Source organism: Sminthopsis crassicaudata, chromosome 6 (assembly GCF_048593235.1).
Source record: "Sminthopsis crassicaudata isolate SCR6 chromosome 6, ASM4859323v1, whole genome shotgun sequence".
Taxonomy (NCBI): Eukaryota; Metazoa; Chordata; class Mammalia; order Dasyuromorphia; family Dasyuridae; genus Sminthopsis; species Sminthopsis crassicaudata.
The window spans coordinates 240,786,537-240,811,191 of NC_133622.1; the positions used below are offsets into that span (position 1 = coordinate 240,786,537).

The window sequence follows — 24,655 nt, forward strand, 5'->3', positions numbered from 1 at the left end:
AATTCTAGTTTCAACAGATTTTTTTCTTCAATGAGATTCTGCAGGATTGCTTTTTTTTTTTCCTCTATATGTACATGTCTATTTTTTTAGGGATTGTTATGGGAGATATCTGTACTAGAAATGAGGATTCTTACAAGGTGCTAACTCAGTGGAATTGATTAAGTAAATGGTTAAGTACTTTGCTTGGTGCTTACTAGTTCTCTAGTTCAAAACACATACTTAGTACTTACTATAGTTCCACAAGGTTTACACCTCTGATGATGTAATCAGAGTATATAAATAGGGACAAAGTCAGCCAGATACTCATTCCATGGCCCATCATTGTGGTGGCTGGAGAAGAAGCCCTGAGACTCAGAGAGATTCACTCCATCTCACAACATCAGAGTTGGTCCATCCTACATTTACTCCACTGAGACCCAGCTTGCCCAGGCCAGGCAAGGGGACCAAAAACTTGGATTTAACACCTGATTATCCTCTAGGAGATTAATCAGTTGAAAGGAAGGCTTGTCCAGAGACTTCCGAAAAAGCAAGGAGAACACATTTTGGTGCCCAGTGTGGGACTGGAAGCCAAGATCCTGCAAATCAGAGTCTCAAGCTCCATAGGCTGAGCTAGCTGGGCAGGCCCTGAGGGCCTAAGGAGATAGTCCTGAGCACTCCTATACTGAGAAGCACTGAGGAAGCCACCCCAGGAGCTACACCAGGTGGTGACGAGAGCCAGCTGCCCCATCAGGGAAAGAGCCATGGAGTGCACCAGGAACCTGCTGTTGGATGGAAAGGAGCACTGCCTGATGCTTGGGGACAGCTTCCAGAAGAGGCCCAAATCCTCCTTCCACAAGAGCTGCTATAATTTCAAGCTGGCATCAGCAGACCCATTGGGGGACAGAGAATTGCAAGTGGACCAGGAGGATGATATCACAGTCATACTGCCTCACTTCCCCAGTGGTGCAGCCCCAAGGACTGTCTTCAAAGGAAACAAAAGACCCTATGAGAGAGACTCTATTGTCATCATTAATCAGGATACTAAGGAACATGTGTTGGAAAAACTCAGTAGCAGTGTTCAGGTCAAGAAGATCAGAACTGAGGGAGGGAGCAAAACCCAGGCAAGAGTGGACCTGCCCCCTGAGTGGGCACAACTGACTTCCATAGCACTCAGAGCCCCAGGGAAGACACCCTTTGGACCAAAAACCTGTCCTGTGAAAGACCATCCTCCAGGTGAACTCCAGTTGGAGGACATTAAGAGACAGCTGAGAATGCCGGCCAAGCCAGAGAGTGAAAGGGCCAGGCTAGAACAAAGGAGCCAGAGGGGGCTGGCCCAGCCACCACCCAAGGGACTAAGGAAGCTGATGTGCCAGGCAGCAACAATTGGGTTTGGCACTGAGACATTTGGGATCATGGGGTCCGAGAATCCAAGTCCACAAAATCCGAGTTGTAAGATCATGACCTTCCGTCCTACCATTGAGGAGTTTCAGGACTTTGGGAAATATGTGGCCTACATTGAATCCCAAGGAGCTCACAGAGCAGGACTTGCTAAGGTGATCCCACCCAAGGAGTGGAGACCTAGGAAAAGTTATGATGACATTGATGACATGGTGATTCCAGCTCCTCTTCAACAGGTGGTGACAGGACAATCTGGGTTATTTACCCAGTATAACATAAGGAAGAAAGCCATGACAGTGGGAGATTATCGCCACTTGGCCAACAGTGAAAAGTATTGTACTCCTCCACACCAAGATTTTGAAGATCTGGAGCGTAAATACTGGAAGAACCTGCCTTTTGTATCTCCAATTTATGGCGCTGATATCACTGGTTCTTTATATGATGCTGATGTGCAGGAGTGGAATATTGGGAATTTGAACACCCTTTTGGACATGGTGGAACACGAAGGTGGGATGATCATAGAAGGGGTGAACACTCCCTACCTGTACTTTGGCATGTGGAAAACCACCTTTCCCTGGCACACGGAAGACATGGATCTCTACAGTATCAATTACCTGCACTTTGGGGAGCCCAAGTCTTGGTATGCCATACCTCCAGAACATGGGAAACGTCTGGAACGCCTGGCCAAAGGCTTTTTCCCAGGCAGTTCTCAGGGATGTGATGCCTTTCTCCGTCACAAGACGGCTCTCATCTCTCCCTCCGTCTTGAAAAAGTACGGCATCCCTTTTGATCGGATCACTCAGGAGGCTGGCGAGTTCATCATTACTTTTCCCTATGGATACCATGCAGGATTCAATCATGGTTTCAACTGTGCTGAGGCCACCAATTTTGCCACATTGAGATGGATTGACTATGGCAAGATGGCTACTCAGTGCACCTGCCGAAAGGATATGGTGAAATTTTCAATGGATGTTTTTGTGAGACTGCTACAGCCAGAGCGCTATGAACTGTGGAAGCAAGGAAAAGATATTACTGCTTTGGACCACGTGAAGCCTACAGCACTCACTAGCCCCGAACTGAGTGCTTGGAAGGAGACCAAGGCTGTGCTGAAAGCTAAGCTCCCTGGGAGACAAATTAAGGAAAACAGACACTGGAAAAAGACTGAGGAGGAGAGAAAACCAAATACAGACAGGAAGAGAGAGCAGAACAGAAAGCCTGGCCTATGGTCCCACAGAAGAAGGAGACAGCCTAGGAGGAATAAAAAGGAAGACCAGAAGTCATTGGGAGAGATTATGGCTGCAGAAACGCTTTGGGAGGAGGGTAAAGTTAAGGAAGAACCCAAACATGAGGCTGATCTAGAAGAAGAGGAGCAGCACAAAACTCCTGAAGGCAGTGAAGGCGATGGTAAGACCAAACTCTGAGGACTATGGACAGAATCCTGATGACCTGGCCTTCATGGAGAGCCTCTTGCAGTCACAATACCAGCCTGGAGCGCAGAGCCACATGTTTGGTACAAACTCAAGTTTAGAATCAACATCTCCTGACCTCCTCCACCCCCACCCTGACCCCCTTTGACCCAAGCTAAGCACCCAGGCAACAGTGGAACAAGTGGACAGCCCTCTCCCTTCCCCTTTCCCCTTCGCCATGCAATAACTTGCTATGAATTCCTTTCATCTACATTGAATTTGACCATCTGAGAGACTTGTCTGGCCACAGGCTACCTGGACTCTGCTCAACACACTGCTGATGGTCCTAGGAAAGGAGGCAATGGTAACCTCTCAGATTGCCTGTCACCCGGAGGCTTTAGAACAGCTTCTGCTCCTGGAGCCCATGGATGCCTGGCTCTTGTCTTATGCTAGGAAGGATTAAAGGTTACATTACAAAAGCAAAAACTACTCAAGATTTGTAAACCATGTAAAAGCTCTCATTTGAAAAGGGGCTATTTCACTGACTCCTGAAGCAGGCTTTGGAATTGTGATTTTTATATAGAAATCTCCTTTATGAAGTTCTTTCTATAAATATTTATTGTTAAAAAATAACAAAAAAGGGAAAAGGAGAGAAGAGAGAGAGAGAGAGAGAGAGAGAGAGAGAGAGAGAGAGAGAGAGAGAGCGAGAGAGAACGAGAGAGAGAGAGAGAGAGAAAGAAAGAGAAGGGGGGGAAGGAGAGGGAGAGGGACAGCTTTGAGAGCTGAGATCAAGCAGATGAGGATCTTCAGTGACAGCAGTCCCTCTGACTCCCAGAGCTCCAGCAGTGAAGATGAGAAGGCCACGTCCAGAGACTCTTTCTCAAGGGCATCCTCCTCTGCAGTCCTGTCACAGAAATTCTGTGGGGAACAGCAGCAGCTCCCTGGGAATCACCTACTGATGAGCACATTGGGAGATGATTTACAACTAAGGAGTCCTGCAGTTACAGTAATGTCTAGCATTGGGACTTCCTACATCTGTCTTGGAGGCATCCAGAAAGCTGGAGGACAGGATAAGAAATCCAGGAGCAGAAACCCAGCCCCAAGGAGAGCTTTTGGCCCTTAGTGATCCCTGAGTCTCACTGAACCTGAGCAGAGTGTTCTTGCATATATTATGGGAATACACTTTTACCTCAAAATCTGGGTAGCATAAAAAAAACAAAAAAAAAAACAAAACAAAACAAAACAAAAACAAAACAAAAACAAAAAACAAAAAACAAAAAAACAAACAAACAAAAAAAACTTCCCAGATATGTTAGAACTATAAGACAAAGTAAAAATAGAAACCCCCACTCTATCACTTTCACCTTCTGAAAGAAAGCCCAAATCAGAAATACTCAAATACAGAGTACTCAAGTCAAAGAAAAAAAAAAAGTGTTATGAACAGCCAAAAACAGTTCCAGGATCAAGGAACCCCAGTGAGGATCACACAGGACTACTGAACTACTGACTTTAACTTAATTAACATGTATTGTTCTACCCTCCATCTAGGGGAGGCGGTGGGGGGAAGGGAGGGGAAGAGTTGGAACAAAACGTTTTGTAAGGTCAATGCTGAAAATTTATCTTGAACACATATTGAAAAAGATATCTTGTCAATAAAAAGCTATTAAAAAAAAAAAGAGTAGTGGCCTGCTTTTGGGAAGGGATGTCAGTAAGAGGTTTGCTGATGGTTGTGGGACAGCAAGGACTAGCTGGAGAATTTTTGCTTCTAGGAAGGCCTGTCCTCCTTCATTTCTCCACTGAGACCAAGGTCCATCTGAGCCAGAGAAAGACTCAGAATGGTTGAGAAGGACTGGAAATGAGACGTTCCATCCTTGACTATTCTGCTGCTGGCTCTCCCTCCTCCTGCACTTCTCCACTAAGATCAAGACTGGGTCAGACTAGTAGACTGTCACAGACTCCAGGAGGAGACTGGGAGAGATGAACACCAAGGTAGGACCAGACTGACAGACAATGTAAAGGAGATTGACAGACTCAGATTGCAGAAGATACGTGATGATCTAGAATCTATTTGTGGCCATTCTCATAGGGTCTATCCTGTTGAGACCACGGCCTGACTGGAGGACCATCAGAAAGCTAGCATGAACATTACAAGGAATTTTCTTTATCATGAAGTTTTTTTTTTCCTACTTCTTTTATAGTTTGGTCAATTATGGTTTTAAAGTATCATTTTCTTTATTTTTTTTGCCTCTCTTAGAAAGGCTTCAATTGTATTTTCATAATTGTCTTTTTCCACTCATTTCCCCATTTTTCTTCTCTTCATCTTATTTAGTTTTTAAATAAATTTAGCTCTTCAATGATTTGGGGGAGTGGGTATTGTGTCTAATTCACTTGTTTCTTCTTTGAGGCTTTTCTTTTATCTATGTTGACATCATTGTGTTCTTCTTAGTTTGTGTCTTAATTTTCCTTGTCACCACTGCAACTGTTTTAAAGTAATCTTCTTTTCTTGTTTGCTCATGTTTAAAGCTTATTTCTTGACTTTTAATTTTAAATTAAACTTGAGCTTAATCCTTCAAATAATAATGAGGTATTGTTCCAAGTTTAAGTGTGTTTATTTGATTCCATACTATTCTTTTTAGTTCTAGTTTGTATATATAATACATATTTAATTTTCCATATAGAAAATGCATTTTCATGATTATTTTACATGTTCAAAAATTACTCAAAATGTCATTTCACACTGCCAAATCAATCATCTATTTGAAATATATAGTGCTATGCACATGCTGTTTTCCCACACTAGGCATCTGGAAATATTTTTGACATTTTTTTCCTCTCCTAACCTCTACCATAGAGACTAACACATAAGTATACCCATAAAAATGGTTAGTAAGATAAGGAGTAGTTGAGAAAAATAGTCCTGTTTGTCTTCCATATGTTCACAGTATTACATAGTAGGCTCAGTATATGTCCTTCCAATGAAGTCAGCACAATGGTTCTATAGAACTTTAGTTTGACAGGAAGTCTAATATCTCTTCTCTGCAAAACACTGAGCTAACTCTGTTAATGCAAGCATCAATATCTCCTGCTGTGTGTATTTCCTTAGAAAGTATACCACCAAGATAAATTAACTCAGTCATATGCCCTACTCTTCCCCTCATCAGCTCACTGCAGAAAAGACCCCTTGTTACCTCACTTCGTCCAAAGTGCCTGAGAGAGTTTATAACATGAATGTCTCCATCAAACTGCTCCTAATCTTGGGAGACCCCAGTGAGCGAGTTCTGGCTGACTATACTCAAGTGTTTATAACAACGTGCAAAAACACAAACCCTACTGTCCATAGAAGAATTCCTCATGGAAGTTTGGGAGCTCAACGTGGAATACAAGGCAATAAACAGGAGCCTCTATTGCTTTCACATGCAGAAATGGCACTGGTACTTTCCACTGGATCACATTCACATCATTGGATTTGGATCAACTCATTGGGGACCCTTTCCCAGAAATAGAAAAAGTAGATTGCTTCTTGAAGCTGGCTCCATAAATCAATGCTTCAAACTTCTATTTGAATAAAACAAAAGGCTTCTACTGCCTAAGGGACAGTGCCAGAGACAGGTGTTTACATGAATCAAAAGGAAAAAGCACACCCTCAAGTGGATCCCAACCTACTTAGGAAATGGCAAGAATACTTTCATGAGCCAAATAAGAAATTCTTTCAGCTAATGGCCAGAACATTTGACTGGCACTGGACTCCCGAGCAAGGCTCTGAACCTTTTTACTCTAAGGTCTGATGTGTGTCTAAAAAAGACAAAAATATCAATGATAATATTAATCATGATAACAAAAGGCATTGAAGCTATAATTTATTTGTAAAAATCCATAAATTACTTATGTACAGTTATTAGATTCACAAATGTGATATATATTAGTTTTATTTTTCTACTTGTTACATTAAAAGCATTTTGTATCATTTTTCATGGCTGTTAACAAGGTGTATGATGTCTCTATAAAATATTTTACTGCATAAGATTTACTAGGGACCGTGTCTTCCTTCTCAGTACAAAACTCATTTGCTCCCAACACCTGAGGCAACCGGCAGTTGGAGACTGCAATATCCAGACCCCTTGATCACTTTCCAATGGAAAATTGCTTGTGCATTATGTCTCTCAATCTGTTGTTTTTTATTTTTTTTCCTGCAGTTCTTTTAATTTTTAATGCCTCATTGTGGTCATCAGATTTCTTTGACTTGCCTCATCAAATTATATATATTGAAAAAAAATTTTGAATTTGCTGGGGGTTGACAGAATATCTAATTAAAAATGTTGACAGAGTTAGGGAAATAGAAGCTGAGATGAGAAAATAATTACCTTTTTTCCAATTGATGGAAAATGTCTTCTTTCTATCAAGAATATATTTGAAATTATAGAATGAAATATTGAGATGGACAAGGTAGATAGAAAAATGGAAATGTGCTTTTAATTATCTTCACCCCAAATTAAAACATTCAGTTGATCAATCACCTTCTGTTGATTCTTGTTTTCAAAGCACTTGGAAGAGTTTCTTAAATAGATGGGTTTCCTGCCCTGCTCTGTGGGAACATCCTTTCTTCCAGTATATTTTACACTTTTTAATGAGAGTCAAAATCTTTAGGCTCCAAGTTCAGTAAGTTCTGCCCCAGTTAATGAGCTAGTGCTTCTGATGTTATAAAAAGAACTCTCAGAGGAGAGTCTGGGGATTCAGTACCTGTCTTGGCTAGTCCATTTGTTAATTGTATAACACTTGACAATTCATTTCTTACCTTTAAAAGTCACTATCTCTCTGTGCAAAATGGTTCCAATGTTACTTGTACTTCCAACCTCCAGGGATTCATGGGCAAAATAATTTGAAATGGGTGAATCCTTCTTATAGATGAGTTATCATTAATTACATAAACTGATAACAAGTGACTGTTAAATTGTTTGAAATAATAAGTCAAAATATTTATATTCCTTTGGGGGTGAATTTGAAGGATTAGCATCTTTGTGGGAGATAATTTTCCTCATGTTTCTCCCCTGAAATATTAGGAAAGAGAGCTTAACTATAGAAAGAAATATGCCAAAATTAAATGTAGCAAAGAATAGTGACAAGAAAGACCCCCTTGCCAATCCAATTAACTAATCACAGACATCATCAGGTACAAAAAGAAAACATTTATGTATTCCCTGCAAGGAAGACTCCCAGACATACACCTGGGAGCCATCCCAACCCCTACCATGTGCTCCTGGAACCCAACCTGCTTCCAGGCTTGTCCACCCTTTAAAAACAAAGGACTTGAGCCTTCTCATTGGATAGACTAAAAGGACATATTTATCCTTGACCAATAATCATCAATGCTAGCTGCCTCCCACAGGTGACATCACTTCCTGCAACTTCCTGTATATAAGGTTCAAAATTCGTTCTTCCATTAAGTAAATGACCTCCCCCAAGGTCCAAATTCTGGGAACAGGGATCATGTGATTCATTACTGAGAAATATTTCATCCAATCAGTCCCATTCTTTGATAAGAAGGGTGACCAAAAAAATAAAATTAAGGAAGACCTGAGTTTGAATCCTTTCTCATACATTTCCTGCTACTAGACTGTTAAGTCTAGGCATTTTGCTTATATCAAATTCAGTTTTTTCACCTATAAAAAACAAACAAAACCTATAATAATAATAGCATCTTCCTCCTTAGATTAGAATAGGAATCAAACATGTGAATATTTTTACACTGGTTTATATACTTTAAGACTCTAAATTATACAGCTGCTGCTTCTTTTAATACTTGATTGGTTCTTGTCTTTTCTTCTCCTTAAGGACAAAAATTACATCACTATGTGCCAGCTATAGCTGATCAAATCAGAATGAAATCAGAAGGCTCCACCACAGGTTGGGGACAAATAGTCGATAAGAACATTGGAGCAGAGATGTCCCTAAATCTGTATAACCCACATTTTCTTTGAGTTAATGTCATTCTGTTTTGCTCATAGAGTGCAGAAACTTTTTTGATTTTGGCAGGTGGTGATGGCTGCTGTTTTGCTGTTGTCTACCATGTTTCACAATTAAGTCCAAAGTTCTTCAGGGGATGTTGAAAATAGCCTTTTATTACTTCTTCTAAGCATGATGTAAAGGCATAATGTATTTGGCTTCTCCATAAAATAGTCTTACTGGCAAACATACATTTGACATTCAAGCAATGGGTCCAGGCCATTGGAAATGGATTCTGCAATTGAGGTCCAATACCTGGCAATTCAGCTTGATATCTTATCCTATCAGGTGATCTTTAGAATTTTCCTAAAACAATAAGAATGTAATTAATTCAATTCCTTGGCATGTCACTAGTATAATGTCCTGTGGCGATTGCATTAGGACCCTGGATGCCTTAGAATCAGCCAATGTCAGGATAAGCAAAAGCCTTTCTTCTTGGTCTTTAGTGATAAAAATGAAGAGAGCAGACCAGTAGGATAGCTGTGACCTCACTGCCTCTTCTCTCTCAAAGAAGTGGCCCTGCTAGTGTCACTGCACCATCTAATCCCTCCCACAATTCTCTGTAAACATCAAATGATTAGGCCAGCAGAGGACAGTGTGAAGGGCCATTTTTCCAAGGATATTCATATAGAGTATTGTCCCATCTGTAATTAGCCTTAAATGCACCCAAACTCTTGAGTTTCAGCCCTTTACAAAGTCCAGATTCCACAGGCACAGGTCAGCATGAGGTCAGCACAATGGCTCTATAGACCTTCAATTTGACATGAAGTCTAATAGCTCTTCTCTCCAAAACACTGAGCTAACTCTATTAATGCATGCATCAATATCACCTGCAATGTGTATTTCCTTAGAAAATATACTACCAAGATAAATAAACACAGTCACAGCAATAAAATGATGTGTGATATTTTTTCACTCAAAAATAAATCTGTTTAAAATGAGGCAGAGTGACTTGAAGTTGTCAGCCTCACTCTCTTCCAGAGTGGATGATGCATTAGATCAGGATAATCCAGTGGTTGACTTTATAAATAGATATATATCTATAGATAGATAGATAGATATAATGTTTCTTTTACTTTCTTTTTTGTAAAGGCAATTAAGTGGCTTGCCAAAGGTCAAACAACTAAAAAGTGTTAAGTCTTAACAAGTGTTTAAGTCTTAACAAGTGTTTAAGTGTTAACAAGTGTTTAAGTGTTAACAAATATTAAGTCTTAACAAGTGTTTAAGGGTTAACAATTGTTTAAGTGTTAACAAGTGTTTAAGTATCTGAGGTCTTGTTTGAACTCAGGTGCTCTCCACTTCAGGGCCAGTATGTTATTCACTATGCCATTCATCTCCCCATCATCCTTAGGGTCTTTTATGTCTCAAAAAGCATTGCACAGCATCTACTTTCTGGATGGTCATTTAAATACATTTTCTAAACTGGCCATTCCACAAAGTGGTCTTCAAATATCTGCATTGGGAACCTTTACCTCATAGATTTGTGACCCCTTGTTACCCTCTACCTGGTTTAAACCTTCTGCTGAATGGTGTATTAGGGGGTGCATATTGTGTATGCAATGAATTCCAGGAGCCACAAGTGAAAGTTAGGTGAATCAGGAGTAGAGCAAAGGGGAAAAGCTTCCTTAAAAGGAGCTTAGAAGTCTTCACACCATAGTCTATCTTTCCTGAACACCTCCTACATCACAAAAGGGATGGACTTGAAAGCTATGTTTTGTTTATTTAAAACAAAACAAAACAAAACAAAACAAAAAAAAAAAAAACAACAAGGTATCATAGACAATGAAAAATAATCTCAAGACAAACTTATATTCATCAAATGGCACAGCTTACAAATTCTTAAAAGGAAAAAAAAAGATAAATGTGTTACAGGAGAAAATTGCAAAATTATACTAGTGGGTAGCCCGATTTTCCTCTCATAGACCAAGTTAAATCTAGCAAAAAAATGGGAATGGAATTAAGAGCAGAATTTTAGGAAATCAGAAACAATTGGCTTCTGGAGAAAAGTGAATTGGAATAGTGTGGTACATTACATTTTTTTATTATAGCTTTTTATTGACAGAACATAAGCAAGTGTAATTTTTTAACATTGACCCTTGTAAGCACTTCTGTTCCAACTTTACCCTTCCTTTCCTCCATCCACTCCCCTACATGGCAGGCAATCTCATATATGCTAAAAATGTAAAAGTATATCATAAATAAAATATATGTGTGCATATTTATACACTTCTCTTGTTGCACAAGAAAAAGTCAGCTTTATACAGGTAAAAATAACATGGGAAGAAAACCAAAAATACAAGCTTTCCACATTCATTTCCCAGTTTTCTTTCACTGGGTGTAGCTGGTTCTATCCATCACTGATCAATCGGAACTGAATTAGGAAAGGGAACAGTTTTTCTACATAATTCCTTAAAATGTGATTTCTAAGATCTTACTTTGATTATGGTTTTTCAATTATCAAATAGTTAACAAATGATCTCTTCTTAAACTATTTTTTTCCCTCAGAGAATTGATTTTTCCAAAGAGGGAGTTCACACTTTCTTCTATTTGTGCATTGTTTTGACTGTTTTTTTTTTGTTTGTTTGTTTTTCGAAGTCTCATGAACTCTCTTGAATCCATTAGTTTTCACGTACCAAATTCTATTTTCAACAGATTTTTTTCTTCAATGAGATTCTGTAGGATTGCTTTTTTTTTTTTTTTCTATATGGACATGTCTATTTTTTTAGGGATTGTTATAGGAGAGAACTGTACTAGAAATGAGGATTCTTACAAGGTGCTAACTCAGTGGAATTGATTAAGTAAATGGTTAAGTACTTTGCTTGGTGTTTACTAGTTCTCTAGTTCAAAACATGTACTTAGTACTTACTATAGTTCCACAAGGTTTACACCTCTGATGATGTAATCAGAGCATATAAATAGGGACAAAGTCAGCCAGATACTCATTCCATGGCCCATCATTGTGGTGGCTGGAGAAGAAGCCCTGACACTCAGAGAGATTCACTCCATCTCACAACATCAGAGTGGTTGGTCCGTCCTACATTTACTCCACTGAGACCCAGCTTGCCCAGGCCAGGCAAGGGGACCAAAAACTTGGATTTAACACCTGATTATCCTCTAGGAGATTAATCAGTTGAAAGGAAGGCTTGTCCAGAGACTTCCGAAAAAGCAAGGAGAACACATTTTGGCGCCCAGTGTGGGACTGGAAGCCAAGATCCTGCAAATCAGAGTCTCAAGCTCCATAGGCTGAGCTAGCTGGGCAGGCCCTGAGGGCCTAAGGAGATAGTCCTGAGCACTCCTATACTGAGAAGCACTGAGGAAGCCACCCCAGGAGCTACACCAGGTGGTGACGAGAGCCAGCTGCCCCATCAGGGAAAGAGCCATGGAGTGCACCAGGAACCTGCTGTTGGATGGAAAGGAGCACTGCCTGATGCTTGGGGACAGCTTCCAGAAGAGGCCCAAATCCTCCTTCCACAAGAGCTGCTATAATTTCAAGCTGGCATCAGCAGACCCATTGGGGGACAGAGAAATGCAAGTGGACCAGGAGGATGATATCACAGTCATGCTGCCTCACTTCCCCAGTGGTGCAGCCCCAAGGACTGTCTTCAAAGGAAACAAAAGACCCTATGAGAGAGACTCTATTGTCATCATTAATCAGGATACTAAGGAACATGTGTTGGAAAAACTCAGTAGCAGTGTTCAGGTCAAGAAGATCAGAACTGAGGGAGGGAGCAAAACCCAGGCAAGAGTGGACCTGCCCCCTGAGTGGGCACAACTGACTTCCATAGCACTCAGAGCCCCAGGGAAGACACCCTTTGGACCAAAAACCTGTCCTGTGAAAGACCATCCTCCAGGTGAACTCCAGTTGGAGGACATTAAGAGACAGCTGAGAATGCCGGCCAAGCCAGAGAGTGAAAGGGCCAGGCTAGAACAAAGGAGCCAGAGGGGGCTGGCCCAGCCACCACCCAAGGGACTAAGGAAGCTGATGTGCCAGGCAGCAACAATTGGGTTTGGCACTGAGACATTTGGGATCATGGGGTCCGAGAATCCAAGTCCACAAAATCCGAGTTGTAAGATCATGACCTTCCGTCCTACCATTGAGGAGTTTCAGGACTTTGGGAAATATGTGGCCTACATTGAATCCCAAGGAGCTCACAGAGCAGGACTTGCTAAGGTGATCCCACCCAAGGAGTGGAGACCTAGGAAAAGTTATGATGACATTGATGACATGGTGATTCCAGCTCCTCTTCAACAGGTGGTGACAGGACAATCTGGGTTATTTACCCAGTATAACATGAGGAAGAAAGCCATGACAGTGGGAGAATATCGCCACTTGGCCAACAGTGAAAAGTATTGTACTCCTCCACACCAAGATTTTGAAGATCTGGAGCGTAAATACTGGAAGAACCTGCCTTTTGTATCTCCAATTTACGGCGCTGATATCACTGGTTCTTTATATGATGCTGATGTGCAGGAGTGGAATATTGGGAATTTGAACACCCTTTTGGACATGGTGGAACACGAAGGTGGGATGATCATAGAAGGGGTGAACACTCCCTACCTGTACTTTGGCATGTGGAAAACCACCTTTCCCTGGCACACGGAAGACATGGATCTCTACAGTATCAATTACCTGCACTTTGGGGAGCCCAAGTCTTGGTATGCCATACCTCCAGAACATGGGAAACGTCTGGAACGCCTGGCAAAAGGCTTTTTCCCAGGAAGTTCTCAGGGATGTGATGCCTTTCTCCGTCACAAGACGGCTCTCATCTCTCCCTCCGTCTTGAAAAAGTACGGCATCCCTTTTGATCGGATCACTCAGGAGGCTGGCGAGTTCATCATTACTTTTCCCTATGGATACCATGCAGGATTCAATCATGGTTTCAACTGTGCTGAGGCCACCAATTTTGCCACATTGAGATGGATTGACTATGGCAAGATGGCTACTCAGTGCACCTGCCGAAAGGATATGGTGAAATTTTCAATGGATGTTTTTGTGAGACTGCTACAGCCAGAGCGCTATGAACTGTGGAAGCAAGGAAAAGATATTACTGCTTTGGACCACGTGAAGCCTACAGCACTCACTAGCCCCGAACTGAGTGCTTGGAAGGAGACCAAGGCTGTGCTGAAAGCTAAGCTCCCTGGGAGACAAATTAAGGAAAACAGACACTGGAAAAAGACTGAGGAGGAGAGAAAACCAAATACAGACAGGAAGAGAGAGCAGAACAGAAAACCTGGCCTATGGTCCCACAAAAAAAGAAGCCAGCCTAGGAGGCATAAGGCGGAAGACCAGAAGTCTTTGGGAGAGGTTATGGCTGCAGAAACCCTTTGGGAGGAGGGCAAAGTTAAGGAAGAACCCAAATATGAGGCTGATCTAGAAGAAGAAGAGCAGCACAAAACTCCTGAAGGCAGTGAAGGCGATGGTAAGACCAAACTCTGAGGACTATGGACAGAATCCTGATGACCTGGCCTTCATGGAGAGCCTCTTGCAGTCACAATAACAGCCTGGAGCCCAGAGCCACATGTTTGGTACAAACTCAATTTTAGAACCAACATCTCCTGACCTCCTCCACCCCCACCCTGACCCCCTTTGACCCAAGCTAAGCACCCAGGCAACAGTGGAACAAGTGGACAGCCCTCTCCCTGACCCATGCAATAACTTGCTGTGAATTCCTTTCATCTACATTGAATTTGACCATCTGAGAGACTTGTCTGGCCACAGGCTACCTGGACTCTGCTCAACTCCTGTCACCCGGAGGCTTTAGAACAGCTTCTGCTCCTGGAGCCCATGGATGCCTGGCTCTTGTCTTAGGCTAGGAAGGATTAAATGTTATATTACAAAAGCAAAACCTACTCAGATTTGTAAACCATGTAAAAGCTCTCATCTTGAAAAGGGGCTATTTCACTGACTCCTGAAGCAGGCTTTGGAATTGTGATTTTTTGTATAGAAATCACCTTTGTGAAGTTCTTTCTATAAATATTTATTGTTAAAAAAATAAGAAAAAAGGGAAAAGGAGAGAAGAGAGAGAGAGAGAGAGAGAGAGATAGAGAGAGAGAGAGAGAGAGTGTGTATAGGGGGGGGGAAGGAGAGGGAGAGGGAGAGCTTTGAAAGCTGAGATCAAGCAGATGGGGATCTTCAGTGACAACAGTCCCTCTGACTCCCAGAGCTCCAGCAGTGAAGATGAGGAGGCCACCTCCAGAGACTCTTTCTCAAGGGCAGCCTCCTCTGCAGTCCTGTCACAGAAATGCTGTGGGGAACAGCAGCAACTCCCTGGGAATCACCTACTGATGAGCACATGGGGAGATGATTTACAACTAAGGAGTCCTGCAGTGACAGTAATGTCTAGCATTGGGACTTCCTACATCTGTCTTGGAGGCATCCAGAAAGCTGGAAGACAGGATAAGAAATCCAGGAGCAGAAACCCAGCCTCAAGGAGAGCTTTTGGCCCTTAGTGATCCCTGAGTCTCACTGAACCTGAGCAGAGTGTGCTTGCATATATTATGGGAATACACTTTTACCTCAAAATCTGGGTAGCATAAAAAAAAAAAAAAAACAAACAAACAAACAAACAAAAAAAAACTTCCCAGATATGTTAGAACTATAAGACAAAGTAAAAATAGAAACCCCTACTCTATCACTTTCACCTTCTGATAGAAAGCCCAAATCAGAAATACTCAAATACAGAGTATTCAAGTCAAAGAAAAAAAAAGTGTTGTGAACAGCCAAAAACAGTTCCAGGATCAAGGAACCCCAGTGAGGATCACACAGGACTATTGTTCTACCCTCCATCTAGGGGAGGCGGTGGGGGGAAGGGAGGGGAAGAGTTGGAACAAAACGTTTTGTAAGGTCAATGCTGAAAAATTATCTTGAACATATATTGAAAAAGATATCTTGTCAATAAAAAGCTATTAAAAAAAAAAAAAAAGAGTAGTGGCCTGCTTTTGGGAAGGGATGTCAGTAAGAGGTTTGCTGATGGTTGTGGGACAGCAAGGGTTAGCTGGAGAATTTTCCTTCTAGGAAAGCCTATCCTCCATCATTTCTCCACTGAGACCAAGGTCTATCTGAGCCAGAGAAAGACTCAGAATGGTTGAGAAGGACTGGAAATGAGAAGTTCCATCCTTGACTATTCTCCTGCTGGCTCTCCCTCTTCCTGCACTTCTCCACTAAGATCAAGACTGGGTCAGACAAGCAGACTGTCACAGTCTGCAGGGGGAGACTGGAAGAGATGAAGACTAAGGAAGGACCAGACTGACAGACGATGTAAAGGAGAATGACAGACACAGATTGCAGAAGATACGTGATGATCTAGAATCTATTTGTGGCCATTCTCATAGGGTCTATCCTGTTGAGACCACGGCCTGACTGGAGGACCATCAGAAAGCTAGCATGAACATTACAAGGAATTTTCTTTATCATGAAGTTTTTTTTTTTCCTACTTCTTTTATAGTTTGGTCAATTCTGTTTTTAATGTATCATTTTCTTTACTATTTTTTTGCCTCTCTTAGGCTTCCATTATATTTTCAAAATTGTCTTTTCCCACTCATTTCCCCATTTTTTTCTTCTCTTCTACTTATTTAGTTTTTAAATAAATTTAGTTCTTCAATGATTTGGGGGAGGGGGTATTGTGTCTAATTCTCTTGTTTCTTCTTTGAGGCTTTTCTTTTATCTATGTTGACATCATTGTTCTTCTTAGTTTGTGTCTTAATTTTCCTTGTCACCACTGCAGCTGTTTTAAAGTAATCTTCTTTTCTTGTTTGCTCATGTTTAAAGCTTATTTCTTGACTTTTAATTTTAAATTAAACTTGAGCTTTATCCTTCAAATAATAATAAACCATCCCATGATCCTCCAATTTATTTATAATTTCATTCTTTATGCCTAAATCTTGGACCCATTTTGATCTAATCTTAGTATGTGGTGTTAAATGTGGGTCCATGCCTAGTTTCTGCCATACTGATTTCCAGTTTTCCCAGCAGTTTTTGTCAAATAATGAATTCTTATCCCCAAATTTGGGATCTTTGGGTTTGTCAAACACTAGATTGTTATTTTTATTCACTATCTTGCCCTGTGAACCTAACCTATGCCACTGATCAACTTGTCTATTTCTTAGTCAATACCAAATGGTTTTGGTGCCTGTTGCTGTATAATATAGTTCTAGATCACGTACAGCCAGACCACCTTCATTTAATTTTTTTTTCATTACTTCCCTTGAAATTCTCGACCTTTTGTTCCATATGAAGTTTGTTGTTATTTTTTCTAGGTCATTAAAATAGTTTCTTGGGAGTCTGATTGGTATAGCACTAAATAAATAGATTAGTTTAGTGAGTATTTTCATCTTAAGTATATTCACTAGGCCTATCCAAGAGCACTGAATGTCTTTCCAAATATTTAAATCTGACTTTATTTTTGTGGCAAGTGTTTCATAATTTTGCTCATATAATTCCTGACTCTCCTTTGGTAGATATATTCACAAATATTTTATACTACATACTAATGACCATTATTTTGAATGGAATTTCTCTTTGTATCTCTTGCTGTTGGATTGTGTTGGCAATGTATAAAAATGCTAAGGATTTATGTGGATTTATTTTGTATCCTGAAACTTTGGTAAAATTCTGAATTATTTCTAATAGCTTTTTAGCAGAGTCTTTGGGGTGCTCTAAGTATACCATCATGCCATCTGCAAAGAGTGATAACTTTTTTTTTAAGATAGAAAGATTCTTCTTTATTAATGTCCCCAACCGTATATTTAGATACAGGAGTTTTAAACTCAAATACTTAGGAGAAAAACACGTTAATATTGTATTTTCTGCAACTCATTACCAGTAACATATTGCAAAGCGAAACAGCTTGGAGAGAGGGTGAGAGAGGGTGGTGGTGGGGATGAGGGAGGGAGGGATAAAGAAAAAGAATTAAATTGATCAAAGTGGAATTTTTTTTTTTTTTTTAATTCTTGGGAACTATGAAGTCTTTGCAAACACAGCTTGATTCTGCAGATTATTTTCCAAACATACAAAATAGAACCAAAATGGGAGAATTCCTTTAGAATCTGTAGAGGTGCAACATTCAGAGCTCCGGTTATCTGGTAGCAAGCGCTCCAGCCTTGTCTTCAGCTTCCAACTTTGACTGTTCCCATGAGTTTAACGGGATGAAAACGTCTTCCCCATGATGGTTTTCATTTCCTTTTTTTCTGCATCTGGGTGTGTGCCGTTCAGCACCTTGAGGAAGTCAGATGTCTTTGCCAGCATTCCTGTGTGAATATAGACCTTGGAGCATTTGATGTGATAGTGCAAGTAATCCCAGAATGTGTGAATCAAGTTAATGATGTTGCCTCTGGCATTAGCCTTGGTGTGGCAGGGGAACAGCACAAAAGTGATATAGCCAATATTATCATCCACAGCAGCATCTGTGTGTTTCAACTTTAAAGGAGGTTCCCTGTGGCTAAAGAGGACCTGTGGAGCTGTGTGGCTAGCCCTGTGGCCTTCTTTGAATTCCTGCATGAACACCTTTCCAATCACCACATCATCATCATCTTTAAATACTGTGTTAAAGACAACTGTAACTCAATCCTTCTTAGACTCAACATACATTGTCTCATCATCTCTCTAATGGATTATTGCCCTGCTTTCTCCCTCTTTTCCCTCTTCCTGGAATTTGAAGAATTTCTCAAAGACAGAGGCAAAACAGTTTCTTTTCAACATTCCAGCCTGATGCATGATGGAGTCCTTTAATGCAGGAAGGTTCTCAATGTCATATAGCAAAGAGACTTTGTATCCTGACTCTGGATTTACCAAGAAACTTCCATATACCCTCTACAACAACTCATGAGCTCCATGTGGTTGAAGTTCCTTGTATAATTTCAAAGAAATTCTGACCATCACTTTTGTTTTGTCTCCATTTGGGATTTGAAATATGATAAAGGACTCCATCAAAGTCTGCAAATGTTACTTCTACTGCTTCTGGTTTGTTACCTGCGGCACTTGATTATGAGCTTCACCTCCATTATGCGGTTGTTCACCTCCAGGAGGATCATGGCCAAGGTGACTTTAGGGGCTGCTCCGAGCCAGGTGAGGGGAGGAAGGAGAGAGCTGCGAGGCTGCCCCCCAACCGGGGCAGGGAGGTGGGGAAAGGAAGTGGGGTGAAGGGGGAGGGGGCAAGGTGCACACCTCCACACATGGGCAGCAGCTTGAGCACTCTTCCCTGGTCCTCCAGCTTTTGGGACCTGGCCACTCGGACCTGGCCTACACCCTCCCGCAGAGCAGCAGCCACTGCCTCTGCTGCTACCGCCACTGCTACCACCTCACTGAGCGCCCCGGGTCCCCTAAGAATGATAATTTGATTTCCTAATTTCCTACTCTAATTCCTTGAATCTCTTTCTTGGATCTTATTGCCAAGGCTAGAGTTTCTGGTACTATATTGAATAGTAATGGTGACAGTGGGCAAACTTGTTTCATTCCTGATCTTATTGGGAAAGGTTCCAGTTTATCTCCATTGCATATTAGGCTTACTGGAGGTTTTAAATTTATGCTCCTGATTATTCTAAGGAATATTCCATTTATTCCTATACTTTCAAGCGTTTTTAGTGGTGGGGGGCTTAAGGGAGTAGCATCTTTGTGGAAGATAATTTTCATCATGTTTTTCCCCTGAAATTTTAGGAAAGAGAGCTTAAATATAGAAACAAATATGCCAAAATTAAATGTAGCAAAGAGTAGTGGTGAGAAAGACCCCCTTCCCAATCCAATTAACTAATCAGAGACATCATCAGGTACAAAAAGAGAGCATTTCTGTAATCCCTGCAAGGTACAGTCCCAGACACACACCTGGGAGCATCATGCTAGCTCTTACTTATTACCCAGGATATGTAAATACAATGACTGATTCAGATGGGAAGCAGTCTGCATTGGGGAAGACTAGAGCTGGAGGAGATTCAGAGCCAGCATTTAGGAAGAATAAGAAGAGGCTGGCTGGAAACTTGCTCACAGAGGAAAAGACTTTACAGAAAAGAAAACTGCTCCCAGAGAAGGATTCCAAGTGAGAAAGAGTGTGAAGTGTTAACAAGTATTGTGTTAACAAGTGTTTAAGTATCTGGGGTCTGGTTTGAACTCAGGTGCTCTTCACTTCAGGGCCAGTACAGTCTATTCAGTAGGTGTAGTACAAAGAATTGCCACAGCCCAAATAAAATTTGCAGCCTCTAATATTTTTCAGCTCTTTAAGGAACTTCCAGAGCAAGTGAGAAAGCATCCAGGCAAGAGTTATATCTTGCATGTGCACTTACATAGTGGACTTCCAGGTACTACTTTTGATGGAAATTCAAAGGAAGATAGCCTTTTACATATGTTATCCAGTGCTCCTTTATTTCAGGAAGCACAAGAATCTCATTCTAAATATCATCAAGCTGCTGGAGCTTTACCTTTACAATTTGGAATAACAAGAGAGGAAGCTAGGAGCACAGTAAAAAGCTGTACAGCTTGCCTTCCTTTCCATGCTCCTACACTCCCTCCAGGGAAGAACCCTCATGGTTGGAGACCCACTGAAATCTGGCAAATGGATTTGACCCATTATAAATCTTTTGATCGCTTGTCTTTTATCCACTTGGTGGTAGATAGGCCTTTTTTTAAACCAACGAGTGGTATTCACTTTGCCCATCAGAGAGAGATAGAAAAAGAGAAAGACCTAAAAACCAAGGAGAAAATCTAAGAAATATCTGACACTGAAAGAGAATGGCTGATAAGAAGCCTGTTAAACATTCCCTAACACAAGATAAGACTGTTAAAGAACTTTAAACCCTGGAGCAATCATTGGATTTTTTTTAATGCAAGATGAGGAAAGGAAGCAATGGTAACCTCTCAGATTGCCTGTCACCTGGAGGCTTTAGAAGAGCTTGTGCTGCTGGTGCCCATGGATGCCTGGCTCTTGTCTTAGGCTAGGAAGGATTAAACGTTATATTACAAAAGTAAAAACTCCCCAGATTTGTAAACCAGGTAAAAGTTCTCATCTTGAAAAGTGCTATTTCACTGACTACTGAAGCAGCGTTTGGAATTGTGATTTCTGTACAGAAATCACCTTTGTGAAGTTCTTTCTATAAATACTTATTGTTAAAAAATAAGAAAAAAAAGGGAAAAGAAGGAGGGAAGAGAGAGAGAGAGAGAGCTAGCTCTGAGAGCTGATATGAAGCAGATGGGGACCCTCAGGGACAGCAGGTCCTCTGATTCCCAGAGCTCCAGCAGTGAAAATGAGGAGCCCGCCTCCAGAGACTCTTCCTCAAGGCCATCCTCCTCTCCAGTCCTGTCACAGAAACGCTCTGGGGAACAGCAGCAGCTCCCCGGGAATAACTGGCTGATGAGCACATTGGGAGATGATTTACAACTGAGTGGCTCCTGCAGTGACAGTGATGTCTAGTGTTGGGACTTCCTGCATCTGTCTTTGTTGCATCCAGAAAGCTGGAGAACACAAGCAGAAACCCACCGCCAAGGACAGCATTTGACCCTTAGTGAGCCCTGAGTCTCACTGAACCTGAGCAGAGTGTGATTGTATATATTATGGGAATACACTTTTACCTCAAAATCTGGGTATCATAAAAACAAACAAACAAACAAACAAAAAAACAAAAAAAAAACTTCCTAGATATGTTGGAAGTATAAGACAAAGTAAAAATAGAAACTCCCACTCTATCGCTTTCACCTTTTGAAAGAAACCCCAAGTCAGAAATACTCAAATACAGAGTATTCAAGTCAAAGAAAAAAAAAGTGTTGTGAACAGCCAAAAACAGTTCCAGGATCAAAGAACCCCAGTGAGGATCACACAGAACTACTGAACTGCTGACTTTAATTTATTTACCATGTATGGTTCTACCCTTCATCTAGGGGAGGTGGTAGGGGGAAGGGAGGGAAAGAGTTGGACCAAAACGTTTTGTAAGGCCAATGCTGAAAAATTATCTTGAACATATATTGAAAAAGATATCTTGTCAATAAAAAGCTATTTAAAAAAAAAAGAGTAGTGGCCTGCTTTCGGGAAGGGATGTCAGTAAGAGGTTTGCTGATGGTTGTGGGACAGCAAGGACTAGCTGGAGAATTTTTGCTTCTAGGAAGGCCTGTCCTCCTTCATTTCTCCACTAAGACCAATGTCCATCTGAGGCAGAGACAGTCTCAGAAGGGTTGAGAAGGACTGGAAATGAGATGTTCCATCTTTGACTGTTCTCTCCTGTTGGCTCTCCCTCCTCCTGCACTTCTCCACTAAGATCAAGACTGGGTCAGACTAGTAGACTGTCACAGACTCCAGGAGGAGACTGGGAGAGATGAACACCAAGGTAGGAGCAGACTGACAGACAATGTAAAGGAGATTGACAGACTCAGATTGCAGAAGAGATGTGATGGAGACAATAAAGACTCTAGAATCTATTTGTGGCCATTCTCTTAGGGTCTATCCTGTTGAGACCACGGCCTGACTGGAGGACCATCAGAAAGCTAGCATGAACATTACAAGGAATTTTCTTTATCATGAAGTTTTTTTTTTCCTACTTCTTTTATAGTTTGGTCAATTATGTTTTTAAAGTATCATTTTCTTTATTTTTTTTGCCTCTCTTAGAAAGGCTTCAGTTGTATTTTCATAATTGTCTTTTTCCACTCATTTCCCCCATTTTTCTTCTCTTCATCTTATTTAGTTTTTAAATAAATTTAGCTCTTCAATGATTTGGGGGAGTGGATATTGTGTCTAATTCACTTGTTTCTTCTTTGAGGCTTTTCTTTTATCTATGTTGACATCATTGTGTTCTTCTTAGTTTGTGTCTTAATTTTCCTTGTCACCACTGCAGCTGTTTTAAAGTAATCTTCTTTTCTTGTTTGCTCATGTTTAAAGCTTATTTCTTGACTTTTAATTTTAAATTAAACTTGAGCTTAATCCTTCAAATAATAATGAGGTATTGTTCCAAGTTTTAAGTGTGTTTATTTGATTTCATACTATTCTTTTCAGTTATAGTTTGTATATATAATTCATATTTAACTTTCCATATAGAAAATGCATTTTCATGATTATTTTACATGTTCAAAAATTATTCTAAAATGTCATCTCACACTGCCAAATCAATCATCTATTTGAAATATATAGTGCTATGCACATGCTGTTTTCCCACACTAGGCATCTGGAAATATTTTTGACATTTTTTTCCTCTCCTAACCTCTACCATAGAGACTAACACATAAGTATACCCATAAAAATGGTTAGTAAGATAAGGAGTAGTTGAGAAAAATAGTCCTGTTTTTCTTCCATATGTTCACAGTATTACATAGTAGGCTCAGTATATGTCCTTCCAATGAAGTCAGCACAATGGTTCTATAGAACTTTAGTTTGACAGGAAGTCTAATATCTCTTCTCTGCAAAACACTGAGCTAACTCTATTAATGCATGCATCAATATCTCCTGCTATGTGTATTTCCTTAGAAAGTATACCACCAAGATAAATTAACTCAGTCATAGCAATAAAATGTTGTGTGATATTTTTTTTACTCAAAAATAAATCTGTTTAAAAGGAGGCAGGGTTACTTGAAGTTGTCAGCCTCACTCTCTGTTCCAGAGAGTGGATGATGCATTGGTACAAGAACATCCAAAGGATGACTTCATATATATGCATATATATATATATATATATATATATATATATGTGTGTGTGTGTGTGTTTGTGTGTGTTTGTGTGTGTGTGTGTATAATGTTTCTTTTACTTTCTTTTTTTTTTTTTTAAAGGCAATTAAATGTATTGCCCAAAGTCAAACAACTAAAAAGTGTTGTGTTAACAAGTACCGTGTTAACAACTGTTTAAGTGTTAACAAGTGTTTAAGTATCTGGAGTCTGGTTTGAACTCAGGTGCTCTTCACTTCAGGGTCAGTACTTTATTCACTATGCCATCCAGCTCCCCATCCTTCTTAGGGTCTTTTATGTCTCAAAAAATTCTAAGCATTGCACAGAATCTACTTTCTGCATGGTCATTGAAATACATATTCTAAATTGGCCATTCCACAAGGGCATCTTCAAATACCTGGATTGGGAACATTAACCAAATCCCTCATAGATTTGAGACCCCTTGTTTACCCTCTACCTGATTTAAACTGTCTATTGAAATGGTTTACTAGGGTGTGTATACTGTGTATGCAATGAATTGCTGGAGCTACAGGTGAAAGTTAAGTGAATCAGGGGATAGCAAAGGGGAAAAGCTGACTTAAAAGAAGTTTGGTAGTCTTCACACCAAAGTCAATCTTCCCTGAACAGCTTCTACAACACAAAAGGGATGGACATGAAAACTACATTTCCTTTATTAAAAAATAAAAGGCATCACTGACAATGAAAAATTATCTCAAGACAAACCTATAGGCACCAAATGGCACAGCATCCAAATTTTTAAAAGAAAAAAAAAAAAAGGATAAATGAGTTACATACAGGAGCAAATGGCAAAATTATAGTATTGTGTAGCCCAATTTTTCTCTCATAGAACAAGTTAAATATAGCAAAAAATGAGAATGAAATTAAGAGAAGAATTTTAGAAAATCAGAAACAATTGGCATCTGGAGAAAAGTGAATTGGATGAATTTATTATTTTTATTATAGCTTTTAATTGATAGAACATATGCATGGGTAATTTTTCAACATTGACCCTTGCAAGCATTTCTGTTCCAACTTTTCCCTTCCATTCCTCCACTCCCTCCCCTAGATGGCTGGTAGTCTCATACACATTAAAAATATTAAATGATATCTAAAATACAATATATGTATACATATTTATACAATTATTTTGTTACACAAGAAAAATTGGATTTAGAAAAGTAAAAATAACCTGGGAAGAAAAACAAAAATTCAAGCAGTCCACACGTATTTCCCAGTGTTCTTTCA

The 24,655-nt window shown here is 40.3% G+C and overlaps 4 pseudogenes; 3 read left to right on the forward strand and 1 right to left on the reverse strand.

Moving 5' to 3' along the window:
* Positions 1-1,370: 1,370 nt before the first annotated feature.
* Positions 1,371-2,798, forward strand: LOC141546495 (lysine-specific demethylase 4B pseudogene; annotated as a pseudogene).
* Positions 2,799-3,579: 781 nt separating this feature from the next.
* On the forward strand, positions 3,580-6,568 carry LOC141547483 (heparan sulfate glucosamine 3-O-sulfotransferase 1-like; annotated as a pseudogene).
* Positions 6,569-12,792: 6,224 nt separating this feature from the next.
* LOC141546481 (lysine-specific demethylase 4B pseudogene) lies at positions 12,793-14,220 on the forward strand (annotated as a pseudogene).
* A 3,450-nt stretch (positions 14,221-17,670) lies between these two features.
* On the reverse strand, positions 17,671-18,812 carry LOC141546420 (actin-related protein 2/3 complex subunit 2 pseudogene; annotated as a pseudogene).
* Positions 18,813-24,655: the final 5,843 nt, after the last annotated feature.